General features: G+C 39.2%; 1 pseudogene; it reads left to right on the forward strand.

Annotated features, from left to right (window-relative positions):
* The first annotated feature begins 408 nt into the window (after positions 1-408).
* LOC110138929 (large ribosomal subunit protein eL33 pseudogene) lies at positions 409-22,440 on the forward strand (annotated as a pseudogene).
* Positions 22,441-22,813: the final 373 nt, after the last annotated feature.

The raw sequence follows: 22,813 nt of genomic DNA on the forward strand, positions 1-22,813 counted from the left end.
ATGACTTAAGTAGAAGCATATTTAAAAAACAAAATGTTTGATAAAACTTAACACTCTGGGAGATTAAAAAAAAAAAAAAAAACCAAAAACCCCGAAGACCAAATGGAAGCTGTGGGCGGGAGCTGTGATTGCGCCTTTTCCAGCGGCTCCTCGGGGTTTGGGCTCTTACCACGCTGACAGTCACATTCAGTCACTGAACCCTCAAGGTGGCCCGTGCGGATTTGCGGAGAAGTTACCAGGGCCTGCCCGTGCTCCGCTGCTCAGCCCCTGCGCCAGCTGCTGCGAAAGTGGAAAGCTAATGACTCACAGCTGCTTCCTACTCAGAGCTCTGCCCTTGGTCCGCAGGCAGCGCTCTCAGCAAATGCCGGGGAAGCTGTGCCTTCCTTACAGCCCCAAGTCCACGGCGGAATGATACTTCGGGACAAAATCCTGGCACCTACACTCAATTTAGCGTAACTCTGGTTCCCTTCAAGCTTCTCCAAGGATTCAGCTTTAAGCCAGACACCAGAGGAGACCATATCCTTGCTCGGCTTCTCCCTCTGCTCCATTTCCCTCACTTTCTTAGAAGTTTTTTTTTTTTTTTTTTTCTCCTGAGATCATCCTCTCAATAATACACTTGCAAAATACTCTTCTTTTCAGGATCAGCTTCTAGGGAGCCTATTCCAAAGCAGACACCAGGACAATAGCTCTGGCATAGGTATGAGCTTGCCCACCTTCAAGGTGGTGCTAGTGGTAAAGAACCTGCCTGCCAGTGCAGGAGACAGAGACATGGCTTCGATCCCTGGGTCAGGAAGATCTCGAGGAGGGCATGGCAACCCACTCCAGTATTCTTGCCTGGAGAATCCCGTGGACTGAGGAGCAGGGCAGACTACAGTTCATAGGTTGCAAAGAGTCATACACGACTGAAACGACTTAGTACACACACAACATGCACCCACTGTCAAGACCTGGCCCATGACTGGGGAACTGAGGGCTGTGGGTGAGTGTCTGGACCTCTCAGGAATGCTGCTACACAGCAGCTAAGTTGGGCTCGATCATTCCTTGTTCTTGTTTGTTTTCTAGTTCTTTCCTCACCTTATTCTTCTCCCCCTCCCCTCACAGGTTTCTCCTGAGACCACTGCATCAATTTATCACTTGCAAGAACCCCACCTTGAGACTTTGCTTCTCTGGAATCTGATGTAGAAACTAATAGTTGGAGACAAAGGCACATGCTAATAGTTGAAGGGAAGTGCATTCCTTGTAGCCCAGTGATGTTATTATTTAATTGCTCAATTGTGTCTAACTCTTTGTGGCCCCATGGACTGTAGCCTGCCAGGTTCCTCTGTGCATGAGATTTGCCAAGCAAGAATACTGGAGTGGGTTGCCATTTCCTTCTCCAGAGGATCTTCCTGACCCAGGGATCAAACCTGCGTCTCCTGCACTGGCAGCTGAATTCTTTACCACTGAGCCACCAGGGAAAAATGGGATCCACCATAATCTGTGAGGGTTTAATTTCCATCCTCCACCCTCTGCCCAAGGAGAGTCCCCTTTCGTGGGATCTTTACATTGAATTTCCACAGGATTTCAGGTGAGAGTTCTTGGATGCAAATGTCTGAAATCTGTTGGATCAGATCTCTAAAGTTGGGCCTAACACAATTCCTGGAGAGCTTTCTCTACTACCCACTGAATAATTGTGCTCCAGATTTCTTGGGATATGAGAATGGATGGGGACAGGCCACATATCAAAAATAACATGGTTGGCTGGAGAAGGCCTTGGACGTCACTGAGAAACACTTCAGAACATTCCCGTAGCAGAAGGAATATTTTCATCCTTTAGCTTTCCAAACTCTGTAACTTTGTGCTGCTTCCCTGAAAAACTTGGACTTTTTATGCCAGAATAGTTGCTGTTATTGTCAGGCCTAGATTTCCTTTCCTGGACTTGGGCATCCACCCTCCAGTGGTCCTTAGTCAACAAGAGCCCCAGCTGTGAAGATACCTAATGCTTCTCCCCTAGTGTCCAGGACCCACCCACCGTAAGTCAGTGGGAACCATGGCTGATGGCTGAAAGATGTTGGAATATTCAAGCCTACCCCTTGGCTTCGAGTCAGACCACACTGCTGTGAGAGGCAAAATTCACACTCCAGAGCTCCCCATAGGCTCAAGCTGTGTCTACACTTCAGCTGAGACCACATTCTCATCAGCTCCTTTCCCCTGCTCCATCCCACTTCCTGCTCTGCCTTACTGCTTTCTCTTGGCAGCACTATGTCAACAAATCATTTGCAAATTTACTCCTAGGTAGAGTCTTCCTTCGTGGCTCAGCTGGTAAAAAATCTGTCTACAATGCAAGAGACCCAAGTTCAATTCCTGGGTCAGAAAGATCCCTTGGAGAAGGAAATGCCAACCCACTCCAGTATCATTGCCTGGAAAATCCCATGAACAGAGGAGCCTGGCAGGCTACAGGCCATGGGGTTGCAGAGTCAGAATTGACTGAGCAACTAAACTCTAGCACTCCTAGGTGAATACAGATCAAAATTAGAATGAGATACCACCTCACGCCAGTCAGAATGACCATCATCAAAATGTACAGAAACAATACCTGCTGGAGAGGACACGGAGAAAAGAGAATCCTCCTGCACTTTTGGTGGAAATGTAAACTGGTACAGCCACTATGAAGAGTCATATGAAGGTTCCTGAAGAAACTATATGATCCAGCCATCTCACTACTGGGCATATATCCAGAGAAAAACATTTTTCAAAAGGATGCATGCACCCCAGTGCTCATTGCAATAGCCAAGACATGTAAGCAACCTAAATGTCTATCAATGAATGAATGGATTAAAAAAACAAATGAATGGATAAAGAAGATAAGGTACATATATAATGGAATATTACTCAGGCATTAAAAAGACTAAAATAATGTCATTTGTAGCAACATGGGTAGGCCTGGAGATTATCACACTAAAAGAATTAAATCAGAAAATGACAAATATAATATCACTTTTGGAAAATGTTCTAAAAAATGGTACAAATGAACTTATTTACAAAACAGAAACAGACTCACAGACTTAGAGAACAAACTTTAGTTATTGGGGGGAAGCAGGGGAGGGATAATTAGGGAGTTTGGGATTGACATGTGCACACTGATATATTTAAAATAGATATCCAACAAGGACCTACTTATAACACAGAGAACCCTGCTCAATGCTATGTAATAACCTAAATGAGAAAGAATTTGAAAAAGAATGCATACATGTTTATGTGTACCTGAGTCACTAGTTCCAATTGCACTTGGAACTAACATAACATTGTCAATCGACTATACACCAACATAAAATAAAAATTTTTAAAGCCTTTCAGTTCAGTTCAGTCGCTCAGTCGTGTCCGACTCTTTGCGACCCCATGAATCACAGCACGCCAGGCCTCCCTGTCCATCTAACCCCCCAAAATCAAACAACAGCAACAAAAATCCCAAACAAACAAACAAAAAAAACTACTTCTAGGTTACTTCTGCTAGAGAGCTTGACATAGTAAAGGTGGCTGAAGGCCACAAAGAATGAAGCTTCACGGGGGCTGACCACAGTAAAATTGAGGTCTGCAGTAAACAAGTTGGGGACATTTGATTTAGAAATGCGGGATTTCATTCCCTTTTCAAGTTTCCCAAATCTCTCTTCAATGTGTGAAAATCAGGAGAGAAAGTAAGATTTCTAGTGTGTTTTCTTATTCAAGAAATTGGAGTTTTTTTGTTGCCTTTTCCCCCCACAGCTGTATCCTAGGTATTCATAAGAGAGAGTGTTCAAATACCTATTGAGTGTGTTTGAACAAATATTCCAAAATATCTTGTTGATGGACATTTCTGAGTGCATTTTGGAATACAATAAAGACTTTAAAAATGGCAGGCTTATGGGATAAAATAGAAGATTAACCTACTTTTAGGTTTATTAACTTTACTTCTTTTCACTGAAGTGGAACAAGTCTTATTAAATACTAATTATCTTCCCCATTCTTTTACATTCTGATTGTTTTGTTTTTGTAGACAGGATGCTTCTTATAGAGAAATTAGCTGTTTCAGAATTGTGTGTTTGAATATCTATAATATCTGGGCTGTAAGCTACAATTTCTATGAATTGCATTACTAGTCATTTCACAAACCAGTTTGGATGTTTTTTCAGACCATCTGAGGTCTCTGGCCATTTGGGGAGGCTGTGTGTGGTGCTGAATGAATAATAGGATTCCTCTACTGTTTGATTGGTTTTGGGATCAGGACATGATATCAGGATCTTTGAAGTATTCAATGGAGTTTGTATCTTTCCTGGTATCTTTCATATTAAGGACCAGGTATGCGTGTTTCTTGATATATAGAGAAATGAAAGGAATTTGGAGAAATTTAGCCTCTTTCACCCCTAGGATGTGAGCTATCCAGGTAGCTCAGTGGCAAAAGAATTTGCCTCCTAAGGCAGGAGTTGCAGGAGACACTGGTTGGATCCTGGGTTGGGAAGATCCCCTGGAGAAGGAAATGGCAACCCACTCCAGTATTCTTGCCTAGAGAATCTCATGGACAGAGAGGCCTAGCAGGCTACAGCCCATAGGGCTGCAAAGAGTCACACATGACTAGACATGCATACATGCACCACCAGAATATTTTTATTTCAATTTCCTTCCCACCACTTCTGTTATAACGTTTGTTTAGTAGGGGAGTAAAGAGTTGGGACTAGGATAAGGCCCTCATCTAAAGTGCAAAATTTAAGTGGATGCCAGTAAAAGCTCAATAATAAAGACAAATAATATTTAGTGCAATATTTTTATTGTGGTAAAAACATACAATGTAAAATTTACCATCTTAGTCATTTTTAAATCTAGCATTCAGATCAGTTTGTTTCAGTCACTCAGTCATGTCTGATTCTTTGCAACCCCATGGACTGCAGCACAACAGGCTTCCCTGTCCATCACCAACTCCTGGGGCTTGCTCTAACTCATGTCCATCGAGTCAGTAATGCTATCCAACCATCTCATCTTCTGTTGTCCTCTTCTCCTCTGCCTTCAATCTTTCCCAGCATCATGGTCTTTTCCAATGAGTCAGTTCTTCACATCAGGTAGCCAAAATATTGCAGTTTCAGCTTTGGCCTCTGTCCTTCCAATAAATATTCAGGACTGATTTCCTCTAGTATTTACTGGTTTGATAGCCTTGCAGTCCAAGAGACTCTCAAGAGACTTATCCAACACCACAGTTCAAAAACATCAGTTCTTTGGCACTAAGCTTGCTTTATAATCTAACTTTCACATCCATACATGACTACAGGTAAAACCACAGCTTTGACAAATGGACCTTGTCAACAAACTAACGTCTCTGCTTTTTAATATGCTATCTAGGTTGGCCATAGATTTTCTTCCAAGGAGCAAGCACCTAACTTTCATGGCTGCAGTCACCACTGGCAGTGGTTTTGGAGCCCCAAAAAATAAAGTATCTCACTATTTCCCTTGTTTCCCCATCTATTTACCATGAAGTGATGGGACCAGATGTCATGATCTTAGTTATTTGAATGTTGAGTTTTAAGCCAACTTTTTCACTCTCCTCTTTCACTTTCATCAAGAAGCTCTTTAGTTCCTATTTGCTTTCTGCCATAAGTGTGGTATCATCTGCATATCTGAGGTTATTGATATTTCTCCCGGCAATCTTGATTCCAGCTTGTGCTCCTTCCAGCCAGGCATTTTGCATGATTTACACTGCATATAAGTTTAATAAGCAGGGTGACAATATACACCCTTGACGTACTCCTTTTCCATTTGGAACCAGTCCGTTTTTTCATGTCTGCTTCTAACTGTTGCTTCTTGACCAGGATACAGATATCTCAGGAGGCAGGTCAGGTGGTCTGGTATTCCCATCTCTTGAAAACTGTCCACAGTTTAATGTGATCCACACAGTCAAAGGCTTTGGCATAGTCAATAAAGCAGACATAGATGTTTTTCTCCAATTCTCTTGCTTTTCTGATGATCCAGCGGATGTTGGTAATTTGATCTCTGGTTCTTCTGCCTGTTCTAAATCCAGCTTGAACATCTGGAAGTTCACAGTTCAGGTACTGTTGAAGCCTGGCTTGGAGAATTTTCAGCATTACTTTGCTAGTGTGTGAAATAGTGCAATTGGGCAATACTTTGAGCATTATTTGGCATTGCTTTTAGTTGGGAGTGGAATGAAAACTGACCTTTTCCTGTCCTATGACCACTGCCGAGTTTTCCAAATTTGCTGGCATATTGAGTGCAGCACTTTCACAGCATCATCTTTAAGGATTTGAAATAGCTCAACTGGAATTCCATCACCTCCACTAGCTTTGTTCATAGTGATGCTTCCTAAGGCCCACTTAACTTCACATTACAGGATGTCTGGCTCTAGGTAAGTGATCACACCATCATTATTATCTGGGTCATGAAGATCTTTTTTGTACAGTTCTTCTGTGTATTCTTGCCACCTCTTCTTAATATCTTCTGCTTCTGTTAGGTCCATACTGTTTCTGTCCTTTATCATGCCCATCTTTGCATGAAACGTTCTCTTGGTATCACTACTTTTCTTGAAGAGATCTCTAGTCTTTCCCTTCTATTGTTTTCCTCTATTTCTTTGCATTGATCACTGAGGAAGGCTTTCTTATCTCTCCTTGCTATTCTCTGGAACTCTGCATTCAAATGGGTTTATCTTTCCTTTTCTCCTTTGCCTTTAGCTTCTCTTCTTCTCTCAGCAGAGAGAAGGCCTTCTCAGGCAGCCATTTTGCCTTTTTGAATTTCTTTTTCTTGGGAATGGTCTTGATCACTGCCTTCTGTACAATGTCATGAACCTCTGTTCATAGTTCTTCAGGCACTCTGTCCATAAGATCTAATCCTTTGAATTGATTTGTCACTTCCACTGTATAATTGTAAGGGATTTGATCTGGTCATACCTGAATGGTGTAGTGGTTTTCCCTACTTTCTTCAATTTAAATCTGAAATTTGCAATAAGGAGTTCATGATCTGAGCCACAGTCAGCTCTTGGTCATGCCTTTTGCTGACTGTATAGAGCTTCTCAATCTTTGGCTGCAAAGAACATAATCAATCTGATTTTTGTATTGACTATCTGGTGATGTCCATGTGTAGAGTCTTCTCTTGTGTTATTGGAAGAAGTTGTTTGCTATGACCAGTGCATTCTCCTGGCAAAACTCTGTTAGCCTTTGCCTGCCTCATTTTGTACTCCACTCCAAGCCCGAATTTGCCTGTTACTTCAGGTATCTCTTGATTTCCTACTTTTTGATCCCAGTCCCCTATGATGGAAAGGACATCCTTTTTGGGTTTTGTTCTAGAAGTTCTTGTAGGTCTTCATAAAACCATTCAACTTCAGCTTCTTCAGCATTACTGGTTGGGGCATAGACTTGGACTACTGTGATATTGAATGGCTTGCCAGTGAGTCCTTTGGCATTAATTTTATAAACAGTGCTATGAAACAGCTCTATAGAAGTTTTTTATCTTGCAAATGTGGAACTCTATACACAGTGAACAACAATTCCACTTTTATCATTTTTGGTAATAAAAAAAATTCTGCTTCCTTGTTTCTATGCATTTGAATACTTTAGATATCTCATACTAGTGGAATCATGTAGTATTTGTACTTTTGTGGCTAACTATGTCACTTAGTAAAGTGTTCTCAGTTCATTCATATTGAGTATGTAACCTGGTTTCCTTCTTTTCATAAGACTGAATAAAAGTTCATTGCATACAAAATACACTTTTTCATTCATTGTATGCCAAATGTAATTTTTCTATTCATCCATTGATGGACATTTGTGTTGCTTCTTCCTCCTGGCTATTGTAAATCATGCTGCTATGGACGTGAGTGGGCAAGTATCTCTTTGAGAACTTATTTAAAAATATTTTGGATGTATAGCCTAAAGTAAGATTGCTAGATTACACAGTACTTCTATTTTTAATTTTCTGAGGAATATCTGTACTGTTTTCCAAAGAGATTGCACCATTTTACAATTCTACAAACAGTGCACAAGGATTCTGCTTTCTTATATTCTTGCCAACAACTGTTATTATCTGCTTTTCTTTTCAGTAATAGTAATCCAAATGGCTATGAGGTGGTGTCACATTATAGTTTGGTTTATATTTCCCAGATGATTAATAATGTTGAGCATCTTTTCATATGCTGTTGACTATGACCACTTACATATCATATTTGGAGAAATGTCTATTTAAGTTATTTGCCCATTTTGTAATCAGGCTATTTAATTTTTTTCCTTGTCGAATTGCAAGAGTTCTTTATATATTCTCTAGGTTAACCCCTTATCAGATATGTAACTTGGAAATATTTTCTCCCATTCTGTAGGTTTACTTTTTCCTCTATTGTTTGTGTATTTTGATGGGTAAAAGTTTTTGTGTTTAATATAATCCCATCTTTCTGGTTTTTCTTCTGTAAGCCTGTTATTTTGGTGGTGTCAGATGTAAGAAATCTTCACCAACTTGAGTGTCATGAAACTTTTCCAAGTTTTTTTTTTTTCCGCTAGGAGTTTAATAGCTTTGTGTCATATATTTGGGCTTTTAATTCACTTTGAGGTAATTCCTGTACACATTGAAAGATAAAATTACAACTTAATTTTTTTTTGCATGTGGACATCCTGTTTTCCCAACACTATTTGAGAGACTGTTCTTTCTCCATTTGATTGTATACATGAGGGTGTTTTTTCTTCATGCTCTCATTGGTCAATTTTTCTATCTTTATGCTAACATCACTTATAATAGCTGAGAAAAGAAGACAAGCAAAAGGCAAAGGAGAAAAGGAAAGATATATCCATGTGAATGCAGAGTTCCAAAGAATAGCAAGGAGAGATAAAAAAAAAAAGCCTTCCTAAGTGATCAATGCAAAGAAATAGGGGAAAATGATAGAATGGAAAAGACTAGCATTCTCTTCAAGAAAATTAGAGATACCAAGAGAACATTTCATGCAAAGATGGGGATTATAAAAGATAGAATGATATGAACCTAAAAGAAGCAGAAGATATTAAAAAGAGGTGACAAGAATACACAGAAGAACTGTATAAAAAAATCTTCATGATCAAGACAACTACGATGGTGTGATCACACACCTCCAGCCAGACATCTTAGAGTGCAAAGTCAAGTGGGCCTTAGGAAGCATTACTATGAACAAAGCTAGTGGATATAATGAAATTCCAGCTAAGCTATTTCAAATCCTAAAAGATGATGCTGTGAAAGTGCTGCACCCAATATGCCAGCAAATTTGGCCACAGGACAGGAAAAGGTCAGTATTAGTTCCAATCCCAAAGAAAGGCAATGGGCAATGCCAAAGAATGTTCATACTGCTTCACAATAGCACTCATTTCACACGCTAGCAAAGTAATGCTGAAAATTCTCCAAGCCAGGCTTCAACAGTACCTGAACTATGAACTTCCAGATGTTCAAGCTGGATTTAGAAAAGACAGAGGAACCAGAGATCAAATTGCCAACATCCACTGGGTCATCAGAAAAGCAAGAGAATTGGAGAAAAACATCTACTTCTGCTTCATTGATTATGCCAAAATCTTTGACTGTGTAGGTCACAACAAGCTGTGGAAAATTCTTAAAGAGATGGGAATACCAGGCCACCTTACCTGCCTCCTGAGATATCTATATGCAGGTCAAGAAGCAACAGTTAGAACTGGACATGGAAGAACAGACTGGTTCCAAATCAGGAAAGGAGTCAGGGCTATATATTGTCACCCTGCTTATTCAACTTACATGCAGAGTACATCATGAGAAATGCCAGGCTGAATGAATCAAGATTGCCAGGAGAAATATCAATAACCTCAGATATGCAGATGACACCACCCTTATGGCAGAAAGTGAAGAACTAAAGAGCCTCTTGATGAAAGTAAAAGAGGAGAGTGAAAAAGCTGGCTTAAAACTCAACATTCAAATAACTAAGGTCATGGCATCTTGTCTCATCACTTCATGGCAAATAGCTGGTGAAGCATTGGAAATAGTGACAAACTTTATTTTGGGGTGCTCCAAAATCACTGCAGGTGATGCCTGCAACCATGAAATTGAAAGATGTTTACTCCTTGGAAGAAAAACTATGACAATCCTAGACAGTGTATTAAAAGCAGAGGCATTTTAATTAGGTTCCATTTGTTTATTTTTGCTTTTATTTCCAATATTCTGGGAGGTGGGTCATAGAGGATCCTGTTGTGATTTATGTTGGAGAGTGTTTTGCCTATGTTCTCCTCTAGGAGTGTTATAGTTTCTGGTCTTACATTTAGATCTTTAATCCATTTTGAGTTTATTTTTGTGTATGGTGTTAATTAAACTTAAAAGCTTTTGCACAACAAAGGAAACTATAAGCAAGGTGGAAAGACTGCCTCAGATTGGGAGAAAATAATAGCAAATGAAGCAACAGACAAAGGATTAATCTCAAAAATATACAAGCAACTCCTGCAGCTCAATTCCAGAAAAATAAATGACCCAATCAAAAAAGGGCCAAAGAACTAAACAGACATTTCTCCAAAGAAGACATACAGATGGCTAACAAACACATGAAAATATGCTCAACATCACTTATTATCAGAGAAATGCAAATCAAAACCACAATGAGGTACCATTACACGCCAGTCAGGATGGCTGCTATCCAAAAGTTTGCAAGCAATAAATGCTGGAGAGGGTGTGGAGAAAAGGGAACCCTCTTACACTGTTGGTGGGAATGCAAACTAGTACAGCCGCTACGGAGAACAGTGTGAAGATTCCTTAAAAAACTGGAATTAGAACTGCCATATGACCCAGCAATCCCACTTCTGGGCATACACACCGAGGAAACTAGATCTGAAAGAGACACGTGCACCCCAATGTTCATCGCAGCACTGTTTATAACAGCCAGGACATGGAAGCAACCTAGATGCCCATCAGCAGACAAATGGATGAGGAAGCTGTGGTACATATACACCATGGAATATTACTCAGCCGTTAAAAAGAATTCATTTGAATCAGTTCTAATGAGATGGATGAAACTGGAGCCCATTATACAGAGTGAAGTAAGCCAGAAAGATAAACACCAATACAGTATACTAACGCATATATATGGAATTTAGAAAGATGGTAATGATAACCCTATATGCAAAACAGAAAAAGAGACACAGATGTACAGAACAGACTTTTGGACTCTGTGGGAGAAGGCGAGGGTGGGATGTTTCGAGAGAACAGTATCGAAACATGTTTATTATCTAGGGTGAAACAGATCACCAACCAGCCCAGGCTGGATGCATGAGACAAGTGATCGGGCCTGGTGCACTGGGAAGACCCAGAGGAATCAGGTGGAGAGGGAGATGGGAGGGGGGATCGGGATGGGGAATACATGTAAATCCATGTCAATGGATTCATCTGATTCAATGGAATCAATCTGATTCATGTCAATGTATGACAAAAACCACTACAATATTGTAAAGTAATTAGCCTCCAACTAGTAAAAATAAATGAAGAAAAATAAAAAAAAAAAAAAATAAAAGCAGAGGCATTACTTTGCCAACAATGATCCATATAGTCAAATAATGGTTTTTCCAGTAGTCATGTATGGACTTGAGGGTTGTACCATAAAGAAGGTTTAGTATCGAAGAATTGATGCTTTTGAATTGTGGTGTTGGAGAAGATCTTTGAGAGTCCCTTGGACTTCAGGGAGAGCAAACCAGTCAATCCTAATGGAAATCTATCCTGAATATTCTTTGGAAGGACTGATGCTGAACCTGAAACTCCCATACTTTGGCCACCTGATGCAAAGAACTGACTCATTGGAAAAGACCCTGATGCTGGGGAAGATTGAGGGCAGGAGGAGAAGGGAAGGGGAGAGGACAAGATGGTTGGAAGGCACCACCACCTCAATGGACATGTGTTTGAGCAAGCTCTAGGAGATGGTGAAGGACTGGGAAGACTGGTGTGCTGCAGTCCATGGGATTGCAAAGAGTAAGACTTGACTGAGAAACTAACAGCACAATTTTGATTACTGAAACTTTTCAATGTTGTGGAATCATGAAAAGTGACTTCCTTGATTTTGTTTTTCTTTTTCAAACTTGTTTTAATTATTTGGTGTCCCCTGAGATTCCATATAAGTTTTAAGATAAAGTTTTCAATTTGTGCAAAAGTTGCTCTTGGGCTTTTAACAGGGATTGCTCTGAGTTTGTAGGTCCCATTGGGTAGCACAGACACGTTAATGATGTGGAATCTTAATCCATGAACACAAGATGTATTTCCATATCTGTGCCTTCTGGAATTACTTTAAGCCATGTTTTGTAGTTTTAAGGATAGTTTTCCTTGGCCAGTTTTAGTCCCGTGTCTTTTATAATAGTATCTGAATCTATCATAAATGGAGTTGTTGACTTAATTTCCTTTTCAGATTGTTTATGTATAGGACACACTAATTTTTTGTAATTATTTTTCAACCTGCTTTCCTGCATCTTTGCTGAATTTGATGATTAGTTTGAAAAGTTCTCTGTCTTTTCTTCTTTGTTATATTGAACATGGAGAATTTTCTGCTTGTCGTGTTGTCTATGAACAGAGTAATTTTACCTCTTTCTTTTTGATTGGTTAACTTTTATTTCTTTTTCTTGTGTAATTTCTCTGGCTAGAACTTCTAATAACATGTTGAATGGAAGTGACAGAAGTGGCCTTCCTTGCCTTGTTCCTGATGCTAGAGGAAAGGCTTTCAGTCTTTCATATTAAGTGTGATGCTATCTGTGGACTTTTCATAAATGTCTCTTTATTATGTTGAGGTTGTTTTTGTTTTGCAACCCCATGGACTGCAACACAGCAGGCCTACCTGTCCCTCCCCATCTTGTAAGTTCACGTCCATTACATCAGTGATACCATCCATCCATCTCACCCCCTGGTTCCCTCTTCTCCTCTGCCCTTAATCTTTCTCAGCATCAGGATCTTTTCTAATGAGTTGACTATTCACCTCAAGTGACCAAGATACTGGAGCTTCAGCTTCAGCTTCAGTCCTTCCAAGGAGTATCCAGGGTTAATTTCCTTTAAGATTGACTAGTTTGATCTCCTTGCTGTCCAAGAGACTCTCAGGAGTCTTCTTCAGCACCACAGTTAGAAGGTATCAGTTCTTCTGCACTCTGTCTTCATTATAATCCAGGTCTCGCAACTGTACCTGACCACTGGCAAGACCATAGCCTGGACTATACGAATCTTTGTTGGCAGAGTAAAGTCTCTGCTTTTCAACATACTGTCTAGGTTTGTCATAGCCTTCCTGCCAAGAAGAGATTTTCTGATTTCACAGCTGCAGTCACCACCATCCACAGTGATTTTAGAGCCCAGGAAGAGGAAATCCGTCGCTATTTCCACTTTTCCCCTTCTATTTACCATGAAGTGCTGGGGCCAGATGCCATGATCTTAGTTTTTTTAATATTTAGTTTTAAGCCAAAATTTTCACCCTCCTCTTTCAACTTCATCAAATGGTTCTTCAGTTCCTCTTTGCTTTCTGCCATAGAGTGGTATCATCCACATATCTGAAGTTGTTAATATTTCTCCCACCTACCTTGATTCCAGCCTGGCATTTCTCATGATGTGCTCAGCATATAGGCTAAATAAACAGGTTAACAACAGACAGCCCTGTCATACTGCTTTCTCAGTCCCAAACCAATCACCTGTTCCATACAGGATTCTTTCTAACTGTTGCTTCTTGATCCACATAGATGTTTCTCAGGAGACAGGTAAGATAGTTTCCTTCTATTCCTAGTTTCTTTCTTTCTTTTATTTTTTATCATGAAAGAGCATTGAATCTTGTCAAATGCTTTTTCCACATCACGTAAGATGATCATGTGGTTTTTGTCTTTCATTCTGTAAACGTGGTATATTGCATTGATTTTTTTTTTTTTTTGCATTGATTTTTTTATGTTGAACCATCTTTGCATTTTATGAGTAGATCACACTGGGTCATGGTGCGCAATCATTTTCATGCTGTTGAATTTAACTTGAGAGTAATTTAAGGAATTTGCACAAATATTAATCAAGAATATTGGTCTGTAGTTTCCTTTTTCATAATATCTTTGTCTGGCTTTTATATCAGGGTAATAGTGCCCTCATGCGATTAGCTGGAAGTGTTCCATCCTCTTCATTTTCTTGTTTTTTTTGAAGAGTTTTGGAGAATTGGTTTAATTATTTATTTTTTTAGAACAATTTAAGGTTCTCAGCAAAACTGAGAAGGAATAGAGATTTCCCAGAGACCTCCAGCCCCTACACATACATACTGTGCTCCATTATCAATATCCCCCTCCAGAGCAGTGCATTTGTTACCAAGAATGAGCCTACATGACACATCACATGTAGCCATCATTATGATGTCATTCAAAATAACTTTGCTCTTCTAAAGATCCTATGTGCTTCACTTATTTGTGAAACCTCTTGCATGTTGAGTTTTAAGAGTTCGAAGTATTTTCTTATAGTTCTTTTTATTTCTGTAGCATAGGATGTAATGTTCTCTCTTTCACTTCTGATTTTACTTATTTGAAACTTCAGGCATTGGTCTCTCTTACCTGGGCTTTGCATTTAAACTTTATTTTGCTGCAAGAGTGGAGCAATGGACAGTACTTAAAAAAAATCAAAATTAATGCATAAAATCGACTATTTGTTATATTTTTAAGGTAAAATTCTAAGAAAGCATGGACATAGGGAATGAATATTCAGTGCAAGAGGAAAATGTTACATGTGACTTAGTGAGTTGTTGCTATTTGAGACTCACAGGTCGAAATGGTCACAGCTTTTTGAAACTAGATTGGATGTATTCATCATGTTTAAAACAAACGTGATGAAAGTTAGGGTGCAAAGTTTGAGAAAGAAGAGAAAATAGAGGCACTTATGGAAATACCAGAGGTACACTTTGTCTTGCTTAATATGTGCAGACTGTGATCAATAGATAAGAATGAAAAGGAATCTCAGACAAAAAAGTTAAGAGATGCAAAGTATGAGTTATGCAGTATATTCATGAATTTAATAGAAATTTTTCTTAGTCATTCTACTTTTTCCAAGTGAGAATGTAAATTTTGAAAACAAAAGCATCTTTTCCTTTGGAAAAAGCAGCTTCCATTTTGTAAGACAGTTTGGAAGCAGGTGGTAACCAAAGGTTTAAAGAACAAACTTTCAACTCTGTGTAAAAGCTATTGTATATTCAAATTACCCCCAGATGGGTAGATAAGGTTGCATTTGTTTTGCTTTCTCTCATCCTCTCCTGACTCTTAGGCCCCCAGGCCTGAGATCTAATGTCTCTGGCTTCAGAACTCTTTGTGAATCTGCTTACTTTCATCTGTCTCAAATCTACTCTCAGAAATCCACCTTAGGAAGAATATAAGCTATTGTTCTTATCTGCTTGGGGCTTGGAATCTAAACCCTCTTCTGCTGGAAGAGTGAAGGAACAAAGAGACTTTTGCCCATTAAATGGATTCCGGGGACTTTCCTAGTGGTCCAGTGGATAAGACTTCGGTGCTATCAGTACAGGGAGCCAGAGTTTGACCCCACATGCTGCAACTAAAGGCACTGCATGCCACAACTAAAACCCAGTACAGTTGGGTAAATAAATATTTAAGAAATGGAATTCAGGCTTCTCTGAGGTGACTATTGAGTGGAAGAGCCTCCTGAGGACAGGTGGGAGATACCACGTGACCAGCATTGCTTCCACAAGGGCTGCCGTTAGTGGCATTGGTCGGCAGAAAGGACTACTTATATGAGGTAATATTTGATATTGAGATGATATTCATAAATTGACATGAGGGGCCTTTATAGAGAGACAACGTAGTAGTTTTATACCATTTCTGAGGTTTGTTCCTTAAACAGTCTGAAGAAAATGAGCAATGGGTATTTTCTAAGAATCCTCTGGATGGTTCAGCAGGAATGGCAGCATGCAAAACTGAAAGCCTCAGGTCGAGTTAATGGTTCTCCCTTGAGTAAGGAGGATGCCTCTAAACATATTTTATGAACATAATCATTCATTCCTCCATTCAACACATACTGTTTGAGCTGTTAATATGTGTTAGACATTATTCCTGGCCCTTGGTTTACAGAAGAAAAGACAACTTTGAGGAAATCTGTGTCATCTGGGGAGATCATGGGAGGAAGGCAAAACTACTGTAATGATGTAAAGTAATTAGCCTCCAACTAATAAAAATAAATGGAAAAAAAAACAAAAAAAAATAAAAGGTAAAAAAAAAAAAAAAAGAAATATGATCTTTAATTTAAATAGCAGAGAATATGAAAAACTTCTGAAAGAATGGAGCTTGGTGTATTAGGTTCTAAAAACTGTTTAATCTGCATATTATTGACTGGAAATCCTGCTTAACTAACTGGCAAATGAGTTTCCTAATAATGATGATTAAGTGACATAAGGGTAAAAATGCCCTCTGAATCATCAAAGAAAATTAGATTGCTTTTAACACAGAACCTGTGTGAGATATATTTCTTAATTATTTGAAAATCTGTGTGTCTCAATTAATAAGGTAACATGATTAACTAGACAAGATTATTATTCCCTGGCCTAGTGGGATAACCCTTAATTTACTGTAATCTGATTGCTCAAAGCTGACAAGTCTGTAAAAATATCTAGGATGGGGCAAGATGAAAATATATTTTATCTATTCACATATTGATATGAAAGCCAAAGGATGGGAAATTGAAATTCCCTAATCAGTCAGACTGTGGAATCCAAAGTACTTATAGTATCAAGTGTGTGTGTGAGTTCAGTTGCTTAGTCACGTTGGGCTCTTTACAACCCCATGGACTCTTGCCCATCAGGCTCCTCTGTCCGTGAAATCTGCCAGGCAAGAGTACTGGAATGGGTTGCATTTCCTATGTGGGATTTTCCTGACCCAGGGATTGAACCTGCATCTCTTTTGTCTCCTGAATTTTCAGGCAGATTCTTCACCACTAGTGCCACCTGGGAAGTCCCTTGTTCATGCTATCCAGTACAAGGCTACAAATTGCAGATAACATGGCACCTCTACTTGGGTTTTATTTCTTCTTCTGATGAACAGAGAAAAGTCTTCAAAAAAGCCTTAAATGGCCATCACAATTCACTCACTGCTTTTTGCATCCTATAATTGGCGCATGTGCCCTGTAAGTGTTTGAAATGATTATGTAGTGTGTCACTGTATAAAGAAAGAATTCCTAATGACTGAGTCACTGTGACAGCTTTCTTTATAAGCAGGGTAAAGAGAACATTTGAGATGTAATAATGAGTTTTAGACCCAATGGACTTGGGGTAGAGAAGGTTAATAACCATAATCACAGGAAGAAAACAGTGAAAGAAGCCACTTTTAATCAGAACAGTAAAGACGGCTTTGGCTAAGAAAATTTAGAGTGGAAAAAGAGAAATAAAGAGGCAGGGGAGAGAAAGGAGCAGCTCATCAAACTCATAAAAGAAACACAACTCATTAAGGAAAAAAAAAAATAAGTGCACTTTTGGTTTCTGGCCCAGCATGCATGGAGCTTGGAAGTGATCACTCCATTATAACAATAAGTAAAAAGCTGAACAAACTGAAAATCAACAATTCTTCTTAGTTCTGTCAGAAAATGGAGATCATGAGGATAAACCACTCCCCCCAAAATTGGGTATGGACAGGCAGATACAGTGAATCACAACTTACCAGATAATTAAGTTATAATTAATTATAACAAAAGTTATAAGCAAAAGTCCTTGTAAGAACCAGAGCTGGGACAGAAAACTCACAATTATAATTGATGAATTGGTTTAGTGGGGACAGGCCTAAGAGTTAAAAACTCCAGGGGGACCCAGTCATGGTGAGTGGGGAAGTATAGAACACTTACGAGTTTTATCTCCAGGAGCCCTACCAGATTCCCATCATCTCAGATTCTCAGAAGCATGAGAAAAATCCCCTCATGCTTCTAGTAGGGGGATGGATCTATGTTTAACCAATGCTTCCATCTTTAAAAAATGATAATTTAAAATAGTATTTATAAAATGGTTCTTTGAGGGGCATGATCTATTGAATATTTTTAGACTGTACAGTGAGGGAAGTTTGATTGGTAGCTTTATGCTTCAAAATATAGTTTAGTAAAAAGTAATAAAAAAAGAATGTTCATTAAATATATATTCTATTATATTAAGATAGTATCCCCTTAAAAATTGCCTTGATTTGAAGAGTGACCTAAAACAAACACTAAGACAAGCATTGTAAGTGGAGGCACCTTATTTGGTGTGTGATCTCAGATTCTCAATAAAGTAGAGAAGTGAGACAAGGAAAGAAGAAAGTCAGTAATGGGAACACTGATTGTTGAGCTGCTTTCTTGTGCAACTGAGATTTAACCCTGTTGAGATGCTCTGGAATACTTTATAAAATATACTTTACAATTGTTCCCCCAAGAGGGGAAGAAAAAGGAAAGTTTGTCTGCCTCTTCCTATTCTTGGTTAATTGAAGTTTGATCCATTAGCTGAAATGGCTTCTACACCAGAAAAAACAAAAACAGACAAAGACAAACACCATACAGAGATGTAGATGTCGAGTCTTGAGTGGGAACCAGCCTGCTCAGGACCTTCCCACCAGAGCTGTGTGACCTCCAAGGAGGGCTAGGGGAACGTCAGCAGATGGGTCTGACCAGGCTCCTTTCAGATGACTGCTTCTGCCTTAGGTCCAGGGGAGGTGAGACTTTGTGTACACTCTTTAAGAGTGGAGTCTATTTCCTCTGGTCCTCTGGCTCTCCCAAAAGAAAACCTCACTGACCTTCAGAGCCAAACATTCTGGGGGCTCATTTTCTTAGTGCAGAAACCCCAGGCTGGGGAGTCTAATGTGCGACTTAAACCCATTCTAAGTCAGAACCTCTGAATTGTAATTATCCTTTTGTTTGTGACCACTCTTTGGGGGGTGTGGGTCTTGATTATATCCCATCTCTGTACTTCCTACCTGTCTCATTGTGGTTCTTCATGTCTTCAGTTGTAGATGTTTTCTGCTAGTTTTCTCATCAATAGTTGCTCTGTAGTTTTTCTTTTGAAATGCCCGCTCGAGAAAGTGAGCCCAGAGTCTTCCTACTATACCATCTTGGCCATTCTAGTTCCCGATTTTTAAAATGAATTGGCAAAACTTAGGTATCTTCTACTGAAAATTTTATAAAACTAATCTTTATACAGGGAGGAAACTATTCACTGTGTGAAAGTAAGATGTTTACTGAATCCTACAGAATCTTAAATTACTCTAAATTTCACTGACATATTCAAACCACCAAAAAGAAGAATCTTCAATCTAGTAAAGTATCTTTACCTTAAGATTAATTTTACTGCTACCCTGGTGAATAGAATCGAGGAACCATAGAAGGTAGAGTGGTTTGGGATTGTCATAAAATTGATTTCAGGCTCAACAGGGGAATGGACTAGCAGGGAATGTTCTCTGTAATATCAGCCAGATGCCCAGAGGAAATTAATATGTAGATGCAAAAAGCGTAACTAGACACCTCATACTGAGTCAGACACGGAATTCTGGTGGCAGAGTGACTGGACAAGAGATTCTAATTAGGAAATGAGGAGAAAGGAAATGAGTATATTCCCCTAAGGACCTGGCTGAAGGGTGAAGTTTCATTCACTTGTGTAGAGAATTACAGTCAAAGCTGGTTTGTTCCCTCAGTCAGGAGAGAGCTGTAGATACGAGCTGCGTTTAGATGTATTTTGTGTGGCATGCTCTGTGCTCTCTCTCCTTTCCATTGTCTGATTTCATGGAGATGTGAGCATGTGAAGAAAATTCGTTACAGGTTTTAAATTCTTTGGAAGACAAAATTGAATGTATTTAGAGAAGGGAAGCTCAGTGCTCTTGGTTATTAATATGATCAATATGCTTGTGTGAGTCACATGAATCTATATGTTATCTTATAATGATGAAAGCTGTGCTATCCAGAGTATTTCACTGATTTATCAATAAATTTACAAGGCACCTCACAGTCATTTTCAATCATTCAGCCAATATTTTAAAACTCCTACTGTACCTGTGATTCAGTGTTAGGCTTTGGTGAAACCTTATGATCTTATAAAGGAACAAAGATACAAAGAGAACTACATCAGGGTGCAAATGGATGTGTGGTTAATGACAAACATGAAACACCACAGGGATTAGGAAGAGAAAAATCGTCTTCTACAGTGACTGCTACAGGAAAATGTGGCAAGTATGTGTCATCATCATCTACATCATTAAGATATTACTGAATAATTCTACACATTAAATAGGGACAAACAGGGCTATGATTTCATGAGTTAATCTCCTTATATACTACAATCAATCTTCTAGTAATTTTCAGTACTAGAAACTTTCCCCAATCTCTTTGAGAATCTAAAAACTTTTTAAAGAAAGCTTCCAAGCTCCGCTGACAGCTCAGCTGGTAAAGAATCTGCTTGCAATCCAGGAGACCCTGGTTCAATTCATGGGTTGGGAAGGTCCACTAGAGAAGGGATAGGCTACCCACTCCAGTATTCTTGGGGTTCCCTTGTGGCTCAACTGGTAAAGAATCCACCTACAATGCGGGAGACCTGGATGTGATCCCTGGGTTGGGAAGAACTCCTGGAGAAGGGAAAGGCTACACACTCCAGTATTCTGGCCTGGAGAATTCCATGGACTGTATAGTCCATGGGGTTGCAAAGAGTCGGACACGACTGAATGACTTTCACTTCACTTCCAAGAACATTAGAATAACTCACTAAATGGAAAGCTCTCTTCTGAAATCTCTACAAAGTCCCAGGGAAGAGTCATTTTGATGAAGTCCATATATTAAAATAATGCTTTTTCTAGCATCTTTTGAAAATTAAGAATCTCATTTTGAGCAGTTAAGGTTTTCAGGGTCACAGGTTTTCAAAGTCATCAAAAATAAAAAGGGAGAAAGTAGAATATTAAGTCACATCTCATCTCTAGATTTCTGAAACACAGAGGGAGGAACGGAAAGAGGGAGGGAAGGAAGAAGAGAGAAAGAGGAAGAAAGCAAATAGAAGAGAACACACGTACTAATAAATATTAGTGAGCTTGAAAAAGACCTTGTATTCATATATGTTAGACCATTTTTTTTTCAAATAAAAAAGGGAAAACTTTCACTGTTTGAGAGTGAAAGTAAGATAGAGAGAGAATAAAAGAAAAAGAGAATGAAAATATCACAAATACCAGAATGTTTACTTTTACATTCTTCTGTTTGAATTTTGAAGCAGATTTCCAGCATTTGTTTCTTGGTCGTATGTGTGTAGAAGAGCTATATTCTAAGACAGAAAAATAAGAGGAACTGGCCTCAATACTCAATGCCTGCATATCATTTATTTATTCATCAACTATTTATTGGGTATCTACCATGCCAGACACTGTCCATTTGTTATACAGAGATAAACAAGATTTAGTATTTACAACTTTGGAATCCAATTACATTTCAGAGAAACAAATATAATTCTCTCATTGATAATAAATTTAGCACATACTATGTTTCACATACTCTGCCAAGCACTTTATATTCACTTGTAAAGAAAATAGGATCATATCTTCCTCATCGGTAAATAAGCTGGAGCCTTGGAAAGTTATTTAAACTTGCCCATCATTTCCTCTGCTGAGGTCAGGCTTCTAATCACTTTATTGTATATTTTTTAAAAATTATGTTTGAGCTGTTTTTATTTTTACAAAGGAAGCAAGAAACTCTTCCTGGAGTTGGAAGGAAGGAAGAGAACTTGTGGAAGTTCTCCAGCACTGGTCATATTTTAGGTTAGTCTTAAAGGATGGGTGGATGGGGCAATGAGAAGAACATATTAACAGATGGAAGAACAGAAACTTGAACAAAACAACTTGCTCAGGATGAAGCACTGGTGAGCTGTAAAGAGAGGTGAGAAATAAGGATGGGAAAGTCAGCATGATGCTAGTGAGCCTGACATGTTGAGAAGCTTGATAAAACATCAAAATTATTACAGAAGATGGCATCTTAGGACAAATTCCACAAAAGCAGATCCTGAGACAAGGATCCAGATGCAAGTGATTTATTAAGGAAACACCCTCAGGAGAAGGTAGGTGGATGAAGGAAGACAGAAAAGAGAAAGAGGTCAATCAATAGATCATTTTAGTCTTTCAGCCATCTTGGACCCTGTGGAGGCCTGCTGGGAACAGGGTTTCTAAAAGGACATATAGAAGGCTGTGGTCCAAGGCGATTTTTGCTGGCTATGAGCAGGGTCTATGGAACCAGAGGGAGCACCCAGCTCTTCTGAAAACTGAAGGTGTGTGTGCTCGAGATGAAACTGAACTCTATCTAAGCAAGAGATGAGCTTGTGTGCACAAAGCAAAGAAGAATACAGTAACTACTGGTGGAAAATCTTACAAAACCAGAGTAATCTGGGGAAAGATAACTCAGGCTCATGGAAAGTGTGGCACAGTGTGGGCCAAATTCCAAAGCAACTGTCCTATTAGGGCCACTGGGCATAGTATCTGTGTGATGCGGTACCATTCAAGGATTTAAACTAACTGAAAAGTAAATAAATGAAAGTGTGGATTTTTTCTCTTGGTTAAACAAACAAACTCATTTTCAGGCAAAATCCAAGTCTCAGCTTAATCCCACTGAAGAGCTCTGGAATGGAAATTACATCTCAAAAGAAGTTATGCACACAGGCAAACAATCTAAGATTCCTACTCCCCAAGTAGGTCATTGGCTATGCTAGGGATATGATCTAACAGAGCCTTCTAATTCTGTGTGAAGATTGGTGCAGCAATTCCAATAGCCCAATGGTTGACCTCTGAAACCCAGTCTGCAAGGTAAGCAGAAGCTGTAGGATGGGGGTAGAGAACATGAGCAGAGAAAAACAGTGTTTGTTATAGGTGGTAATGCCCTAATT

Source organism: Odocoileus virginianus, chromosome 9 (assembly GCF_023699985.2).
Source record: "Odocoileus virginianus isolate 20LAN1187 ecotype Illinois chromosome 9, Ovbor_1.2, whole genome shotgun sequence".
In the NCBI taxonomy this organism is placed as follows: Eukaryota; Metazoa; Chordata; class Mammalia; order Artiodactyla; family Cervidae; genus Odocoileus; species Odocoileus virginianus.